At 40.4% G+C, this 5,645-nt stretch overlaps 1 pseudogene; it reads right to left on the bottom strand.

The window, feature by feature from the left end:
* Positions 1-3,291: 3,291 nt before the first annotated feature.
* LOC105298544 lies at positions 3,292-4,520 on the bottom strand (annotated as a pseudogene).
* Positions 4,521-5,645: the final 1,125 nt, after the last annotated feature.

The following is a 5,645-nucleotide window of genomic DNA, read 5'->3' as shown; positions in this document are numbered from 1 at the left end:
GTCAATATTATTACAAGGAAACAGATATTCAGAGAGGTTGCAAGTATGTATTAGCGGAAACAGACTCTGAATCAGCTATTTGCATTCAGTAATTTTATTGGGAAGAATCATTTGTGGAGGATTGGGCAGAGGACTGGGCAGACGAAGACACTGAACTGCAACCTCAAATGATCCCATAGGAATCTCTGGAACTGGGCTGGTCTTTCAGATTTTCCCAAATCAAGGCAAAAGTGAAACTTCTGTATCAAACAATCATTGCAGAAAGTCTGCCCAGAGAGGAAATATAACCTTGAGTGAAGCGGCTCCCTTCAGCTGAGAGCAATTCTCAGAGAGGGACTGAGAGCTGCCAGCCTTCAACATTCTCATCACCTGGGGGAACTGGTGCTGCAGTCCTGAAGGGGAGGATCTGAATGCTGTTCTACAGAATCCACTTCGAAAGATTACACAACTTGTTGAAGGTCACACGGTTATTACTTTTTGGTGCCATACTTCAAACCTAGGTCTATCTGATTCCAAATTCACATTCTTACCTTAATATTCTGCAAGTAACTTTACTGTAATGCAGCAGTGGGACAGAAATGTTCTCCTGGAAATGCAATTGCTTAGTGAATCTGCACTATAAGCTCAATGGAAATACATTCTGAGCAGCATACACTTAGAATTACAGACATACCTCATTTTATTGTGCTTCACTTTATTGTGCTTTGCAGACACTGCGTTTTTTACAAATTGAAGATTTGTGGCAACCCTGTATTAAGCAAGTCTGTCAGCACCATTTTTCCAACAGGCTCAAATGATGGTTAGCAATTTTTAGCAATACAGTATTTTTTAATTAAGGTATGTACATTGTTGTTTAGACATAATGCTATTGCATATTAATAGACTACAGTATAGTATGAACATAACTTTTACATGCACTAGGAAACAAAAAAAATTGTGTGACTTGTTTAATTACGATATTCACTTTATTGCAATGGTCTGTAACCAAACCCACAATATCCTTGAGATTATGCCTGTATGTCATGTCTCTGGCCACTGCAAAACTTGCAATGTGACTACATTCATATCCTTAGTCAAAAGCGTTCATCGGAACATACAGTGATGACATAAAACAAGACCACAGGAAAGTAAACATAGATTGGTGAGTGTCATTCAAAATGAAGAAAGAAAAGTCAGCATGAGTTTTAGAGACCTTTGGGTAACCAATGCAGCCAGTAGGCCATGAATATGTGATAGGGTCAGTCCATACCTAGCTGATAAGATAATGTTCAATCTACTATTCACAGTGATAAGAAAAGTAGATACTAAATGTGCTGGTCAGTAATGTAATGGGTATGTAAGGGTTGGTTTTCTTGTGTATGTTATAATTAGCATTCTACATAGCACCTCTCAGTAAAAGAGTATGAAAAAAAATGACTGCATTTGAACAGTGCACCTAGGTTTAGCATGTGGGGCTGCCCCGTCTGCTCTAAAGAAGCAATTCAACCCTGCCCCTCCTTGTTCCGATCTAGCATCACCCAAGGGTGACAGGAAGAAAGTCCTATCCCACCCCTAGACCTCCTCATGTAAAAACAAGAAAGTTTTTCCATCTTGAAAGTTCAAATGCCCACTTGAAAAGCATAAGAACAATCTCACCAACTAGAGTTTGGGAAAATTTGGACTTCTTTTAGCAAAGCAATCTCCTGTGGCTAATTATCTTAGCACTTTATACTTACAGACAGCTTCACCTTTGGTGCTTCACCCATATTCCGCTTTTGCCAATTATGTAACAAAGGGACATAAAAAATCAACTGGCTTTTCAAGATCAGGAAAGTGGATCAAGGGGTTAGATATACAACTTTCTTATTTCCGAGAATTGAGCTTCTACTGCTAGGCTGGATCTGTCCTGGATATTCTGTTTACATTCAAAGGCTGTTTTAATGCCTCCTTTGTATATAACATCCTTTACAACACTGTCACAATCATTTTTTGTTTATCAGGTCCTCTGTAAATTTATTACAGTGGCAGCTTAATAGACATTAATCTCTTGATTTTAGTTACCAAGTTCGTTCATTCCTAGTGTTAAGTGTGCTGATAAAATCTGTCTTCCAAAACTGAAGAACTGAAGGGCAGATGCTGGTCCTTGGTGAACTGCACAAGGCAAATGCTCTCTTGGAAAGTCTCTTGTCAGCTAAACACCTGGTGTAGCAGAATAAACTGCCCAAAGGTACTACTTACCAAGACCCTAAATTACAAGGCTTGGTTAAATGGGCTGTATGTGATATTATGTTGGGTGGGCAGACTTCCTTAAATCAGTCTGGGAAGTAACCAAGTCCCAATAAAAGCCCAGAAGGTACAGCTCTGATCTGTCTAAAACTATTAAACTGATTATCAGCTACCTCAGTTCAAAGTAAGTGAAATCATGACTTGACTGAGGGTTCATTACTCTAGTGGTAGGCAGTCTTCGGTATTTTTGAAACCTCCATCAAACACCCAGAAACCACACCTAATTCTTGAATTCTAAGAGTGATCTTCACACTTCATCTTGCATATTATATGCTTTCTCTATATCCCCAATGCAAAAAAAGAAAAAAAAATGATTATTTTTCATTTATGTAATTATTTAAACTCAAATTACATTGTCTTTTCTTTTCTGCTTCTTTTTGTGCTCCCACTTTATCAGACAAGAAGGCTCCACTCCTCATAGGGCAGAAGCAAGTTGATCATGTCCTCAGAGAATTAACAACTTACAAAAAGATTCTTAAGACGTATCCTTGAGTTGCTGAAGAGTAGTTTTGTTTCTGGGAAATCCTGACATAACTAGTGGGGTCATTTGGGGCAAGGCATTGTGCAGTTGACTCTAATGCTGTTTGATCTTGGTTAAATTATATGTCTGAAATGAAGGGACTGACATTCCTAAAGCGTCACAATACCAAATGCCAGCTTCACAATGCTCAACTTTGAGGTATGCTTGCCTCTGCTACCTGACAGCACATATTATCTTCTTGGGCCTGTTATCTTTCATCTTAGAACAAATCCAGCAAAGCAGTCCATTTTTCCTTGGCTAAAGTTGGAATGTCCATGTAAGACCCAGAGGGGAGAACCCTTGGAAGAGCCAGACCCAAGATCCGTTGTCACATTTGGTCAGAGTTGTAAACCTACCTCCCAAATTCCCCGTTGGAAAGAAGGGGAGAGGAGAAGAGAGATGGTGCTCCTCTCATAGGTTAAAAAGACGAGAAAAAGGTTTCAGCCCCTCAGAGGATGAGAGATAAGGCTTTGCAAAGAGAAGCAGAAGCCTCAGGAATGCTGGAGTCAGCGCTGATACAGCTGAATAATGCCAGCTGTGTTCAATTCTCTCCACAGAGTGGCCTCAAGAAGTAGACTATGACTTACATAAAATTTCAGTGGCTTCTTTTGTCGTCAAAATAGTGTTAGAAAATTTTCAGTAGATTCTTGTGATAACTCCATAGGTGGTAACCTGGTCACAGGTATGCAAAGCTGTCAGCAGGATTAAGGCCCCAGTACTAGGCTTGTATAGGTCTTTAGCATCTGTGTTAATAAAGCTCAAATTCAAAAACCTCTCTATTGGGTCGAAGACGAAGTTTGGACATGGTAGCTTGAATTTATCTGCATGGGCTTCTGTTCCAAAAGAGGTCTGAAGCACGTCCCCTTTGGTAGGACCCAAAATGGCTAATTGCAGCATCATGGAGTCATGGATGTTTGAAGGTACAAAGACATAGAGCATGTCTTGTCCTCTTGGCAAGGAGGCAAAGCCCAGGTCCCTACAGTGAGTGAGGGAATTCTTCATCCTGTTCACAGGGAAGCCTTAGAATGATGTCTTGGTGCCCACATCATCCTCAAAGCCTTTGATCACAGCACCATTGGGTCTGAAGACAGTAGTGGGCTTGGATACAGCAGCCCTGGCCAGAACTGTTCAAGACGCCTCTGTTGGCCACCACGGCACACCGAATGCTAAGTGGATGGGGCTCTCAGGACTGGACGACCAACTCTACACTTTTCCACCCGGTTCAGAAGGCAAAGGGTGGGGGCGACGGCGATGCAGGTGAGGCCGTGCCAGCTGTAGGAAGCTCAGAGCTGGCTCAGGCTATCCCAGGAGGAGGCCTCCCCACAACAGCATGGGGTGGAGGGTCGAAGAGCCCCTAGAAGTGCGAGCGCCGCTGCAGGGCCAGGGCCAAAGCCAACGGGCGAGGGCCGGCCCCTTGCCTTGCAGGCCCTGAGGTCCAAGCTCTGGACTCAGGCCAAGCACTCAAGTACCAGCAGAAAGGTGCAGGCAGCCACAAGCAGGAGCAGCCGCCAGAGCCCCACCTGAGGGCTCTGCATAGAGGTCACTCGCGGCCTCCAGGCTCAGCCACCCCGCCGCGCTTCCACGTCAAAATCACTTTTTTGCTTACCTTAGTCAGTCTACAACATAAGTACAGCTCGAAAAATTTTCCTCGTTTGACAGCGGAGGAAACAGAACCTGCTAAATGGCAATGCTTGCCCAGTGTGTCAGAGGTTGTTTACCTGCGTTCTCCTCCCATCGCTCCCTGTCTCTAGGATCCATATTAATTTTCCTTCTCTTTTCCTGGTTCTAAATTTATGTACTCAGGGTAGAGAATAACTCATATACTGGGAAAGTGATGCATATGATTATTTAATAATAATAATAATAATTCCTTAAGCCTTACCTAAATGTTAAAATCTGTGCAGGAACGTTTGCAAATTTTGCTTTTTTTTTTTTCTATTGTCAAATGACTTTGCTATTTTCTCTTGTTGTTTAAATAGTGCAGATTTTTTAAAAAATTAATGGGAGTGTTTTAACTCCTTTGTATTTCTGATTAAATTTATTCCGTATAAAAAGGCAATTGATTTGTATCTTTTTTAGAAAATGTGCATATATAGAAAGAGGTAACATACAGCAATTTCCTACTTTAATAAATTATCTGAATTAACAATTCAAAAATATTTTTATATCATATCTGCCTTAAATAATACCCTAAATCATTTCTGAACCTTCGAGAGATTTAAAAATGAGGAACTATTTCTGGTGTTGAGTATATTGTTCACCTAACTTGATGAGGAAAAAAAAAGAACAAGAGATGAATATCTCCATCTAGAGCCTGTTTAAGAAAAATATAATTGCTCAAAAGAAGTCAGTTCATATTCTAATTATGGGCTGCAGTGCAACAATTCATCAATACATGAGGAGAAAACATCAAGGATATGACTACTCTGTCTGGGATGGACACTGTAACCAGGTTTGTATCTGGTGTACTTGTTCAGTTTCTATTCATGTATCCTAAAATTGCTGAGAACAAAGCAATTTACAGCTTTATAGCTCAAATGAACCAAATGGAGCTCTAAGCTCTCTCTTTGCCTGATACCATCTCTGCAAAAGCAGTAAATAAATAATTTGGAGTTTGTATGGTAAATTCTATCATAAAAATAAGCAAAAGGCATATTGGAAAGAAAAGAAGTGGCATTTAAGCGAGACTTGAGAGTTCAAGGAGAGTCTCCTGGATATATTGATATAAGAATTAAAACATAAAAGGGTATTTTTATTTTTAATGATAGTTTTATTTAATTTGTCTTTGTGTACATTTTTATTTTAGTTATAAATGTTCACACACACACACCCATTTCATCTCCTCCTGCATCCTACTCTA

The sequence above is a fragment of the Pteropus vampyrus genome, unplaced genomic scaffold (genome assembly GCF_000151845.1).
Source record: "Pteropus vampyrus isolate Shadow unplaced genomic scaffold, Pvam_2.0 Scaffold156, whole genome shotgun sequence".
Classification (NCBI taxonomy): domain Eukaryota; kingdom Metazoa; phylum Chordata; class Mammalia; order Chiroptera; family Pteropodidae; genus Pteropus; species Pteropus vampyrus.
The sequence above is the reverse complement of the archived record's forward strand: the minus strand, read 5'-3'. Positions and strand labels throughout refer to the sequence as shown.